Below are 14,653 nucleotides of genomic sequence, written 5' to 3' on the forward strand. Positions count from 1 at the left end.
TCGGTTCACGTATCATTATCATCGTGATAGTGATATTATTGTATTACTTGCAGATCATTTATTTACAAAGAGCTCCGTTTTATCATGTTCTTTTCATTTCGCGTGATAAACTATGAAGTAAAGCGTGTATTTTGCGTGAAATAGAGTATTTTAAACGAACGTTAACTGAGATATTAACGAATATTAGTAATTATATTTTCGTCAATTATTGATTTTATTCGGTAAAAAGAGGTTTTACCTCTTCAAACTGTCGCCATTTTCGAAAAATCCTAAGCTACATTGTAGACAATACATTCTTATTTCTAAATCGAAAAGAATTTTTTACTTCAGACGTTCCAAGCAATCGATGTCGTAGCAAGAGATGTTTCACGATAACTCCTCCATTTTGTAACATTTCTACTTTTCAAAAATTCCAGAGGAAAGCTGAAAGTCACATTTATATCGTCCAAAAAGATGGAAACTCTCCGTTCACTAATTCCCCACGATAAAAATTCCCAACCTTTACCTATTCTTAGACATCTGAGGTTGGGGAATCCCCTTAAAGAATGAAAAGTTAAATTCTTCTGAAATTGTATTTTCACGCTGACTAAAACGTACCAGATCGCTCTAAATGGACACTGTCCAAACAGAAACATCGATATGGAAAGGTAACAGTGAAAGAGGTAGGCGAGACTTGGCAGTGATCATCGTTACATCGAGTTAAACCGACGTTTCGTCGAATTAGCTTTACGGAAAGGTTCTTCCCCGTGTGTATATTTCGCCGGGCTGGTCTGAAACGCGTGGACCTCGTGAGTAAAAGGCTACGCGTGCTTCTCTCCCATATAGATCCTTTCTATTCCACGTGCGTGCGATTTTCTCGTCGACCTTCTTCTCCTCTAATCCCCAAAATATGAACGTACAGCAAATTACTCGTACACGTGTGCCTGTTCTCTCCATTCAGCCACCCACGTGTGACAGAATTATAATCGTGAATACGTATTACGGTGCCAGACGTCGAGAAGGGTCTTAAACCATCGGCAAACCCTGTTGGGAATCCCCTCGGTACGCTGTCCGTTAGAGAAGTGAAACTTTGAGGTTAGGTTGCGATTAACGGACACGTTGTGCTTCTGAAGTGAACTTGTAACCTTTTCCAGGTGAACTTCTAAGGGTACGTTTCCATTTCAAAGTGAAACTGTCGCGAGTTTCTCTCGAGAGTGAAATTTATCAGAAAGAATCAGTTTTCTTTGACTACGACGAAGTACACGTGTCAGTAAGTATGCAGTATCGAGAGCTGTACGCAGAAAGTGACTTGTTTATGTCAAATGACTGTTGTAAATTTACCATAATTATTCTAACTGTAAATAATATAAGAATGCAGTTTTTTTATCCTGGGAGAAATGGGAAGCGGGTAGGGTGACTCTTCGGTAGCTTTCCAAGTCAAGCTGCCATTCCTCGCGACTAATGTTAAGATGGGTGACCGCCAACGTTGGAAAAAAAAAAGATTTTAATTTGTAATTTATATGTATACGAATATGTATACATATATAATTCCATATTCTAGTGTAATAGTTTAATCTTCGGAGGTCAAGGGCTATATAGACGTGTTACATTAATTGGCTAAAGTTTATTGTAATTTATCTCGTTTCATCCTTATTCGTTGTCCTTGTCTTTGTTCGGCAAATTACAAAGGCGGGCTGCAACCCTCCAAAAATCGTATCTCCTCTACCCAAACTGGACGTCTTTCGTTTCCGACCAGGGTGACAGTGTGAGAGATATTACTGCAATATGTTTTGTGTAGGTAACAAGAAAGGTTAGGTAAGTGTGCGTCGGAGGTGCTAAAGTTGGACCACAAAGCTGGCTGTAATTTGAGATGCATAGTGTGCGTATCACTGAAGATGATGTATGTGTTTCGAAGATATTTTGCGAAAGTACTTCGTGAGCAATTTGAGAATAATTATTGAGAGGGGAGGATTTTATGTGCGAATGATTTTCTTTGAGAGAGGATTCATCTTTGAAAGACTTGCTTTGATAGTTCGCGTGTGTTGATACTACGGAATATGAAGTTACACTTTGATCTTTCAGAATTGATATCGCAGAAATATTGCAAAGATTACTTTTATGAGTTTATATTCTTGAAATATTAATCACATTGCTCGTGCTTTTATTTTTTCTTCATAGAAACATGTTTTTTGTGAACTACCATAAATTTAGAATTTCTTGTTAGTTTAACTGATTCTGTGTAATTAAACTGGCCGGATTTTCTGAAGACAAATTCAGTATGATTTTATTTAAAAAAAAATTAATATGTAAAATTTTTGTTGAATTATTTAACGAATTAGGAAAAAACAAAGCAAATTAAACTCTCTACATTTTTATTACTCGCGAAATATACATTATTCAGGGAAAATGGGATCAGAATTATGATTAAATTCTGATGGATCAAATTTCTTCGATGTCCTTATGGAAATGAGCGTAGGTGAAAATGTCGTGAAAATCCAGAGCATTTTAAAGGAATCTTACTCACTCTTCATCTATTTTTAAATTGATCTTATAGACTGAGAAAATCCGTTCCACGTGGAGAAAATAAAATTTAAGAGAAATATTAAGATTCACGATATAAAAGTGTAAAATAATCTTCGTTTATTAAATTGATATGTTAAGGGAAATTAACACTTTGTGTTTCTATTATATCAGTCGGATGAATATTTTCTCGCTGGTGTTCTAGAATCATCAACCGTTTTATGCTGATTAAATGCGCCTACGATTGGATTATTCATCGCTAGATTCAATATCTATCAGAGATATGTCACCGATTGTGAATCAGCATTAAAGTAGTCCACACATATGTTAGAACCACGCAGTTCTTGGTATTTTTAATATCAATCAACGTACCGTACATGAAGATCTTCACTGAATTCGTTTGCTGCAAAATAACTCGTCATTTCATGAAGGATGCTTCCACAGATCATTCATAACAAGGTGGTACACCTTTTAGTTGATTTATAAATAAATCGGTCACTTATTTTGGGGATTTAAGTTTAGCAGCTTGTATCATCCGATTTTCTATGTAGCCGCTATTCAGAATTCGCAATAAAATTCAAATTTCTGGAATCTCGTCGAATGTTAGAATTTCGCGTTTGACAGAAATTGGATTTACACTATTATCGTGAAATTTCGTTGTCATGGATTATTTTTAAAAATATTTTAACCCATTGTACGATCCAAATTTACTATGAAATATGAATGAATGTAATTCGAGTATATTTCATAAGACATACATAAGTGGATTCAATTTTAGTGTAAGGTTTGTTTATTTGAAGATAACGAAAGCATAAGATGACTGTATATTTTTTATTATATAGTATGTTCCATATTTTACAATTAAAGATACATTAATTTTTGTTGTTATTTTAATAATTTTCATAGTTTTAACTTTCTTTTTATTCAGAAATGTTTGAATATCAAAACAGGATCATTTTCATAATTTTAATTCTTTTCTTATTCAAAAATTGTTTTAGTATCAAAAGAGGATCGATAAGGTTGCTCTCTGCACTTTGACACGTTTTGTGGATAGTTATAAGATACAAAAAGGCAAGGCTATTTAACAATACTATTATTAGTAATTCTATATGGTATTAACAGCATTCTGGGTCAGTATTACTCCAACGATCGGTACTTTGATGTTACTTGAAACTTTCAACTACAAAAGTAAGAGACGCTGACGTTGCATTCTGCACTTTCTCGTTCTCTCGCAGTCGTTAATTTTTGTCCTGGCCTTTTTGGGCCTGGGGCGTACAATGATCTATTCTTAGAATTTTCACCCATCTCAAAAATTACATCGAAAATCATTTTTCGAGGAAAAATGTGACCATGAGAGTCTTACTTTTTATTATTACATATCGTTTATTTAATTCTCACGTTAAGAAAAGTCATTCTTGCCAGTCATTAATTCTATATAGAAATTAAACACGTTTTATAGAATGTAATGTAAAGAAATTTCACTTAATTTTATTGGGCTCACTTTCGAATAACAGACACAAAAGAATTATTTAGAAATGGTAAGTAAATTCCTGTATAATTACATTTGAAGATGAATAAAAATACGTTCTGTTATAACTCTTTATAGTGTAACGATATTAGAATCTAGTATTCAACATGTCTCTGATTCGAAAGCGTTTTACATTCTGAATATTTACCTACGTTGGAAATGACGCCAATGCAAAATATGAACAATTTCGATATCGTCTTGCGTAACGAACAAACATAATGAAAATAATCATCTTCGTTTCTTTCATTCAAGTTCATTTTTCAAGAAAAAACGATATTATTTCATTATTTCAACGATATTAATACACGCAACAACTTGTTTAATAATACATATACCAAAAAAGAAAAATTATTATCATAGGTTATGTACGTCAAATATTTTCGTTTCCCCTAGGGTTGCAAGCCAATACGTTAAAAAATAAATCTTCCATTCAAAAGTATTTTTATACTATGTATATTCGTTATAACTGAACAAAAAAATAACAATGAACAAACCTTCTCATTCTTTTGTTCGTTCATTTAAACGCGGGAAGCATAAAGACGTCGGAAAATCGATAGATAACCGATAGCGTAACGTTGAATTGAGAATCTCTGTCCCGCCTAATCGGTAAAGGTGGCTTGACGTATGCCCGCTTATGAATACAACACCGAGGGCGGTGACATTTTAACGTTAAAGATAAGCCTACGCTTTTCTTTTTTTCCGCATAATTTGACAGGGTGTGTATACACGTGACAGTCGCCTTTCATTTCCTGGGGTTCTTACATCCTGCCGCGTGGGACATGTTTCGGTATTCAATTGCATAGTAACTCTCTGGCACACAAGTGCATCTATGAAAAATCTCTGCAACCTTACAGTTAGAGACACATACCTTTCTATACCGTTTATATAATTTTTTCATTCATAAAAGCACTGAAAATAAAAGAAAAAAACAATTATAACCTAGAAATGCACAAAAGTGTATTGAAATTTCGAAACGATCAATTATTATTCATGAGATGGAAAAATGAAGTAAAATTTCTACGGCCTTTATGCATGAATATCGTGTCTCTAGAAATCCAACGACGATAAGATTTCGTTATCGTACTAACCGTTTATTATTTATTTATCAACATGTGCCCGTACACGCCGGCGCCACGCGCGGAGAATCCCTGGCCCTGTGTGTACTTGCTCACGGACATGCGCACTGACACAGAAGCATACGCGCACACGATCGTACTTGGTTGCGCAGATGGGGAATTCCTCCCCCCCCGCCGCTCCGCTGACCTGTGATCGCCATGCTGCCCAACCCACACCGTGGTTATAAAAGGCCCGTGTGCGACCGCGGGTACCTTCAGTCAAGCTCGAAACATCGTAGCGGTTCGTTCGTTTTGTTGTTCAATCGGCTCAAATTTTTCATACGAAAGTTGTAACAGTTTACTCGTTGGGAATCGATATTTCGTACTTCCAACAACTCGTTCACATCGAAGTTCGCAAACGAAGTGAAAAAACAGTGTGCATCCGTTGTACTTCGTCTGGCAGCAAGTTTTTAGAAGATATCTGCGAAATGTAAGTTAAACAGCTTGTACACCTTGTTATGCGCGCGCGAATCCGCGTTTACAAGCGTTGTTTGGCCGCGGTTACACTTGTGCATCGTACAGTGTGCATGAAAATCGATGTGTACGGAAATTTTAATTGATTTCGAATGGGCGAAACGTGAACAAGAAAACGATAGCGAAATCAAAGTGTCTTTTTTTGATTGCGACATTCGTAACGAAGCGTGTGGGATCTTCGAGTTTCGTGTTCGTGTTCGTTCTCTTTGCATTGGAACGTTGCATTCACCCATGCTTTCACCATGCCTTCCTGTTGAGAAAGCACACTGAACGGCAACATTTTCTTTCGTATCCAACACGCTCGTGCTATTTGTTTGCACAGAAAGCAGCAGAGTTTCGCTTTCAAAAGTAACAGGGTGGTTTGTATGTTTCGCTGAGAGCAGAAGCTAACACATGCATAGAAAGCGAAGAAACGTAGCGTGGGAATCAATACTCTTGACGTCGAGTCGCGTGACTAACTTCAGATTAGTTCTTCCTTCTAACACCCAACGGTCGTGCACCGACCGAAGTTTTGACTGTTCAGTGTTGACGATCAAACCATCTCTAATATGAAAACATTATTTAACGAAACGGTAACAAAACTTCCTCGTCGAAACTTACGGAGTTTTGACATTTTCGATTAACGAGAAAACTTGTCAGCTATGTAACGATTTTACAAACCGTAGATGTACGTCAAGATCAAGATTTTTCTGTTATAAAGTTGGTAACGATTTGAGAATTTGAAATGTTCACGATGCGTGTTTCGGTCGACGAACTGGCACACGGGTGAATGGTTAATTTTGCGAAGACATCGTGGACAACGAACGAGGTCATACCTTGATGTTGCTTGCACCATTTGTTTGTGTAAAGGCTCGTTGGAAACCCGTTACGCCAGTTATATGACGGCGAATTCCAGAGGCGGAATTTTAATTTCTCAATCCTGTTAACGCTTCGCTGCATGCTTGGCCGTCTCGCTCATGCGTATCGCTTGTAAACATTTTCCTGGCCATTTTATAAACATGAAATGCGATAATACGTATTTAGCGGTATATTTTTTAAATACCTGACAGATGTTTTTGTTATACGTCATTTGAAATTGATCCAAAGTTAAATTAGTTTACAAATGAACAGTTCTTGTTCAATTATCTTAATATACATATAATTAAATTCGTGTATGAAATTTGTCGGTATTATTAAAGAATATTTTCGATCGTTATTTCATATTAAACCGGTCCTATTATAAATTTTACAATCGTTGTGCAGTCGAATTTAATGCCGTTGAAGCATTTTACGACACAATTAACGTTATCGTTTTCACTTTAATAAATGTTTGCGTAGCTGATAATTTACATTTCGCTAATTTCATGCAAGAAGCTCCTGTGCTTGGTATCGCGGTCCCTTTTAGCGAGAAACTTTCGATTCCTTATGCAGTCGGAACTTGATTCCTTCGCCATATTTAGTGTTGTTAACTGAAAAAGGAAACTGTGTTCCGCTGTCGTTCCGTGCTGTACTCGAATATTATGCAATCGAAGGTCCTTGCAACGTCGTTACTTTACGGTGATTCAAACATTGCAATTACATAAAGTCAATTGAACGTATCTCGCATCATTTTCTCTTCGCACAGCCAACGTAGACATTTCATGTTTCGCATAATTAATGTTTGTTTACAATTCCCCATTTGTGGTCAGTTTCCTCAATCTTCAAATTATGATTTAATAGCTTCATAATTTTATGCACACACAGAAGTATAATTTGAATTTTTGTTCCCGTAATACGATTATATTATAGACTATCGATTTATAATTGCAACAATTTAAATAATAACTCGACTATAGCGAATGATTACATAATCAAAAATAATTATAGGAAATCAATAAAAACACTAGGTACTTAAATGTAAATATCCTTACGAAACATTTCTATCTAGCATTAATGCAAAACTTCTTTTTATCGAGTAACATTGCACAGGATATATTCGATATCGTTATTTAGTAATATTTATTAAACTCGAAAACGTAAAGTAGACGTATTTAAACGAGAAAATATGGTTGCATTCTCTTTAAAAATTGCACACTGACCCCTATCGCAGTCGGTATGTCCCATTCGTACGAGCGGGAAAAAACATAAAAATTCCATTAAAGCAAACTAAATTTCGCGTACGTATTTCCGTTTCATGTTCTGCAATTGAGACGACCTGATTCCGCTTTCCCTCTGTAGCCACGCATCCGCGTGGGAGTTTAGCCAGAATACTGAGCGAGGTCGATCGATATCTCGAATTTAACCCCACTCCCCTTGAATTTCGAGGGACTGTCATGACCTCGAGGGTTGTTGGCCTCAATTCATCCCTCGTGGGGAATACATTGCTAATATACAGGGTGTCCTGGGACAAGTGCAATGCAAAACAATGCATGAATTAGTTGACTTGAAGAGATAATTGTTCCAGTAGAGGTGTTATTTCTTTCTTTTTTCTATTTTTCATCAAGAAACATGCTATAGATTATAACCCCTTATAACATATTATTTCTTTAATTTTTCTTACTAATATCACCGTTTTTATCACATCTTTTGTGATTGGAAGATTTTATTACGTAATCGTGTAATTTGATTATTGCTTATCTAGATAATCGTTATGATAATAGAGATATTAGGACTAATTAAAATGTAAATCATCATAATCGAAATTTTATTCGACACAAGGGAAAGTATAAATAGAGATTTTAATTTTTTTAAAGGTGATTACACAATTCAGTGATTAGGTTAGGTATGTTTTTTAATTTATTATGAGTTAAAGAGAAGAAAAATGATTGACATTGAGATAACACAAGATTGTACAGAAACTTGTTCTGTAATTAACAAAATTTGAATTAATAACTTCAGGAAACAATATTAAACTATATAACAAAGACATATGAATATCTCTATCGGTAAAATAGATTTTTGTCACTGTGTAAATATGAATCAAATTTCTTTTATATTCGAAATTACTTTTATCTTATAAAAGGATAATATCAACTTTAATCCAGAATATTTTGTATGAGAAAAAGACAAAGTATCCTTCGATATTTAATTGGTAAAATTATTAATTCGTGCGTTACTTGAACTCACGTTGAGACACCCTGTATACATATAGTAACAGATGAGGAAGGTGAAGAACTTCGCACAGGTCATGCATTTAGGTTATCCCTGTGCACCCTAAACAGCAACATACTACATAAAACACATTTGCTTCTGTCTCTCATGTACAGTTACTCTCACTAATATTCGGACACACTTTAGAACAGTGTAACTTTTTAAAAATTGCACCAAACGACTTGAGGTTTTTTGAGAAGTTAGAAGGATTAGTATACTAGATGAAGTATACAAAAAAAATTTATAAATTTGTGTTTCTTTGAAAAAAAAAATTTTTTTAACACTTTTACTTGATGCCTTTTGATGAACTCTTCATTTTTAATAAATTTGAGTGTCTTAATCCAAAAAAAAAAATTCATGAGAATGATAGCAATACTTTTCGACTTCATTTTTAGATATTCTGGCTTATTTGAATAATTAGATGGTTCTTGTACATTATTGTTTATTGAAAAACAAATTTTTTTAGTTAGTATAATTTTGTTCTTTGCTCGATTTGTAGGATAATTTATAGTAGACTTCAGACTACGTACTTGCAGACACATGATCTACTTTTAAACGCGAGCACGCATTGCGTAGACTTAAAATACATTGGAATTGGAGATGAATGCGAACTCGGATCGCTTAATATAAATACGTGTTGTCTGGTGGACAAAGGTTACATATAAATATCAGTCGCTTTCAAATTCACTATTGTGATATATAGCAGTGATAAAAGTAAGATAAGGCGTTTTTTTATCAGCTGCGCAATATTGTTCCTGAAACTTTGAATATTCAACTGAAACGGATAACTTTTATATTAAGTAATAAACATTTATAAAATAAAACAGGTGAAAGGTAACAAGTAGAAGCTTTTGAAACTTTTTTAAGATATGTTTTTATGTTAAAAGTGTGGAAAAATGTGTACTTTGTAAAATTTTAAAATACAAATAAAAATCAGTCGTTCCAAATCTCTCCAGTTGAAAATCGAGTTTTCAATTAAATCTCGACTGCACAATTTGTCACGAGTACTTCAAGGATATGAATGCTTAAAGTATTGATTATTCAAGGACGCACCTGAGTGCTTCTAATTTAATTCAATTTTTATCCAATATTTTTTTAACGATTCGAAACAGCAATTAATAAATATTGCCAATTACAAGTTTTAGTAACGAGAGTAAATTTTAATTACTTTTCATTTTCCATTACTGTCGTTTATATTAACTCAAACACAGAAAAGAAGATATCATTAAAACTAAATTCCTTCGTTACCTAAAAATAATTACTAAAGCAGTTTTATGGTTAAAATAAAGAAGCTTCGGGTACAATGGAGCGTTAAATGCGCCAGATCGCACAAACTAGCGCGAAAGGTTAAATAGAATAGAAACGCGTCTAGTTTCGTATCCAGAGGGTGCACCCGAGCTCTAACGTAGCCACCGACCTCAACTACTTTGGTACGTAGCCGCATAGTGTCCGCTACTTGCATACCCTTTTCTTAAGGCTCTTCTATTCTCGTACACTGACAGAATAAAAATACGGGATCACGTGGAGATGCGTTAGTTACTACCGTCTCGGGATGCTTGCCAGCGGTTCGCGAACCCGTTTTCCTCGTAAACTAAACAGCCCGAAAGAGGCGAAAGTATCTTGGACTAAACTTACAAGGGGAAGGCGCTGGCGCTGCAGTCGCTTATGGAGTGGCGCTAGTTGTAACTCGTATATAGTGTACATCTAGTGTTACAAACTTACTTAGAGCTTCTCGTTTAGACATAATTCTGACATAATACTTTTTTCTTTCTTTCTACAATTTAATAGAAGCTTTACAGTGCAAATAATTTTTGTTTTATCTGTAAAAAAAATTGCAACTTTGTTCGTTTATTCTCTATGCTAAATTTCTCAAAAGATCTGTATACTGAGGACCAAACATAAAAGTTCCTTGGAAGACTTATTCACTCCCAATGAGCAGATATTCGACTAGGTCTAATATTACAGTCAAATATATTACACTAAAGTATATTAGTATACCTATTAAAAATGCAGTCTCGAACTTCGAATTAATGTAAGATAAGATAAAAAATATTTGCACTGTAAAATTTGTATTAAATTACAAAAACCAGAATTAACAGTAAACAAACTCAAGGAGAAGTTAATTTTGCCCTACACTGTGCTTACTTCATGATATTGTTATAGATAATTCAATCGTTACGTCCTTGCTTCGTCACACAGCTATAGACCGTTTTAATACGTCATCATGCAGCTTATCTTACGTCAGATTCACGTTTCATTGAAAATTCTAGCCACAATTTACTGCATAAAGCCACATCGACCGAACGGTGTATGTATCGAAAATCAATTAGGTTTGTGAACTAAATTCAATTCGAGCCACCTCTGGCTCGTATATATGTACCTATTTTAAAATTCAAACTGAAAATCGATATTGTAGTTGAACGCTTAGAGATTGGTTGCAAAAGTAAAAATCAACGATTATGACGTCGTAACCGTGAAGGATAATGGTGTCTATAAAAAGCGTTTGTTCAGTCGATTCGAGCTTCACCTGTGCATAGGTGAAGTTGTGGTGCATACGAAGCATAGAACGAGATTTGTTAGTTTTTCCATTCCATTGCGTTAAAATAATCCGTGTATTTTTAGAGTCGCCTATTTTTACGATTGTATTACTAATGTCTTCAACAGCAAAAGCAGTCACGTGAGAATATCCTTTATCAGCAATCTCCTTGTTCTCTTTTCGTTGGCTTGTGTTACCCTTTCACTTCGGTTTACAATCGTTCAATGACGCTGTTGCAAATCGATGATCCGTAATTGATTTTTATTTGTGAAATTATAAATTGTTTCACGTGTATTCCATATTGAATAATGCAAGGAACGAACAGAATTCTAATTCAATTTTCTTTAGTGTATGTACATCTTCCCCCTTATGACAATACCATGAATGAAAATTTCCGTGATAAATTATGGAAATTTGTAACTAAGTGCAGAATATAGTGAAATAATTCTGGAGATGAAAATATTGGAAATTTTCTTGCAAATATTAATCTTCGCTTCAGATTTAAATTTGAGGTAAATTTAACTATGAAATAATTTTGTTTTTTATTAATCCCAAAAAAAACTCCACATGGAGTTGTATAACTTTACATTAACTTTCGCATACAATTCTTACTACTTAGAATAGTTTACTATTTCTCGAGGTGTTCGAGGTTTCAAACGACAATTTTTAGAAAATTTAAACATGGAAAATACATTTTTTAAAAAAGCTTCAATACGCGATATTATATTTCGATAGTGAAAATATTTCGTTTACCATTTCAATTACTACCTTACCTAAATAAGCACCTAATCAATTCGAAGTATTGGCGGAAGGACTTTAGCGAATTTAGAAATTTCTCTACGTTTAAACCAAAATTACTTGAAACTTTCATTTTACTTCAAACGTTATGTAAACTTGCTACTAACATGTTAAAACATGTTAAATACAATCAGATATAAGAAATTGCAGGAAAATTACTCTCGCGGTATCAATTTCCTCATTCGTATTCCATCTACAAACATAAAATAACAATTTAAGTCATTTTCTTAAATTTATCACCATCATCATCATTATATATCACTATTAGCTACTGTTATTTATTAATTGCATCACAATTATTAAAAATTCGTCTTTAGCCAAATTCCAATAGATACACACACGTATCTATAAATTTTCGCGTAGAAAAGAACGATCGTGATAGAAATTGGAGGTTTCACTCGTTATGCTTTCAAACATGTTGCTCGAGGAGAAAATTAGGTGTGTGCCTGAGTGCACATGTAAAACGTGGTGGTGGAAGTGTCATTATCGACGTTTTATATATACAAATGGCGTTCAGCAGATGAATTGATTTCGGGTTCATTGGTCGCGTGGAATACGCGTGTAACACGCGAACCGATAGAACGCGAGAGGAAATTAGGTCGTCAGGCGGCTAATAGGAGAGCTGCATTTATTTTCGAATCGATGTGATTGCGCTCGGTTGCATTTCGTTGCGCAAATTCCACTGTGTGTGCCTTCGATCTTTTCCCCCTTTTTCTTTTCTCCTTCCCTCAGATTGTCAAACGCGAAATTGTACCAGGTTGTACGCAACCGTTTCCATCCTGTCGCGTTGCAATTGCGTTTTATGGTATCGCGCCATTAACAAAGCAATCTCGCGAATAAATAAACGCCTTTGTTCCCCGTGCTCGTTTTCTTTCGAACACTGTTAACGCAGTTTTTCGTTCAGCTGCGAGATTATGCAAGACGTGGATGAGTGTTCCAGCAGTGTTCCTGCTTCGTAGATTCGATTCGAAATTTTATTTGTTGGTTTTTATTTGAAGGTTTACTTTGGAGGAGGTTGATGTGTGCGTTGATCGTTCGTTGAAATGATTGAAAAATTATCGACCCTTTGTGTGTTTGGAAGGTTTACTTTGGAGGAGGTTGATGTGTGCGTTGATCGTTCGTTGAAATGATTGAAAAATTAGACAAGAGAAAATAAACATGTGATTTTACATTATTCGTGAGTAATTTAACCCTTTGACTGCTATGGGCGCATATATGCGTCCAGCAAAGGCTATCATTGTGGCCTATGGACGCATATATGCGCCCGACGAAGGCTTTGGTTCTTTACTATTGTCTCATATGCATGTTCGGCAATTGTTTCTATCGTATATGTCCAACACTCGCGGAAACCACATACCTCGTTGTTTAGCAACGAGAAAAAACAAACTCTTGTTTATTTCGTCAGTTATTCTCCGTATCTTAAACTCGTTTCATCTGTAGCCATACAGTTGTTAGCACGCCGCCGACGAGATCCCATACCGCGCGAAAAAGTTTTCAGTCCCCAGCGATCGCATCCGCGGGCCGCGAAGCGCTTCAACTTAGAACAGCTCGCAGTCAAAGGGTTAAGTCATTAAAACAGTCAGTAAAAAAACTCTGAAAGGGTTAATTGAAATTAATTGATTTACAAAATCGTGAATTAACTGTTATGAGAAAAAATTGTAGCGTGATTAAATTAATCAAGTGAGGACTTATCGGTTAGTTTTTTAACCCTTTGATTTTGAAAAGTATTGGTACACCAGGTTGAAACATTGACGAAGTCAAAATATAGGACGATATGTAAATTTCTTTTTAAAGAAATTTTCTTTTCGTTAAATTTTAGCTTACTGAATAAAAATATGCAAGAATATTTAAATAGCTTTCTACACAGTGAAGTATTTGTATGAAAAATATGGCAAAAATTGTTTCACTAGCTTTTTCCCATTTTACAAATTCTGAAATGTAATCATTTCGTACAATTTTATTTGGAGAGTTGATTGAGAATTCATTCCAATAACGTTATAAGTATTCTCTGTCGTCCTCTCCAACTAACATTATGAATAACTGACAAAGATAATATAATAGAAACGTGACTCTATTGTCGCCGTTGAAAAGAAACATCGATCGTGCGTGCAATCAAAAGTAAAAGGACAAATAAACATATTTCAGTGACTCAGTCGGTTTGATGTCTCGGAAATTCAATAAGAAAGCTTCTTATTACAAACAGCGGTGACGTCAAGAAAAAAAAATGTTTATCGGTTGTTTTCAATGCTGAGTTTCTTCGTTATTAAGCGGATTGCAGGCGTGTATTATAGAGTAGAAGAAAGAAAAAGTTACAGGCTCGTCGAGCGGGTTGTTAATTTGTCCTATTTCTACGTATTCTTATTGTAAGATGAAAACCAGACTCGTTTTAACGAGGTTTTCAATCAAGACTAATATCGCGACACCTAATACAATCGATATCGATCATCGTTGTCATATTCTTGAAAGTTTATAATCCATTGAACGCTGTAATTTATACGCATGATAGACCAACACCATCGATCTTATTAATAATACCTGCTTCATACGTGGTACAGTACTTTGAACGATGGAGAAAAATGTTCACAGATAACTGAA

General features: G+C 34.9%; 1 protein-coding gene across 2 annotated transcripts in view; it reads left to right on the forward strand.

Moving 5' to 3' along the window:
* LOC108576758 (protein pinocchio) overlaps nt 1-14,653 on the forward strand; it is a 70,907-nt gene that overhangs the window by 44,349 nt on the left and 11,905 nt on the right. The window contains exon 1 of one of the 2 annotated variants that reach the window (XM_017939818.1): nt 5,372-5,572. The exons of the other annotated variant lie outside the window; for it this stretch is intronic. The gene's annotated coding sequence lies outside the window, so the exon portion shown is untranslated. Of the gene's footprint in view, nt 1-5,371; nt 5,573-14,653 lie in introns of those variants that run through there. 2 annotated transcript variants of the gene reach the window in all.

The sequence above is a fragment of the Habropoda laboriosa genome, unplaced genomic scaffold (genome assembly GCF_001263275.1).
Source record: "Habropoda laboriosa isolate 0110345459 unplaced genomic scaffold, ASM126327v1 scaffold447, whole genome shotgun sequence".
NCBI lineage: Eukaryota > Metazoa > Arthropoda > Insecta > Hymenoptera > Apidae > Habropoda > Habropoda laboriosa.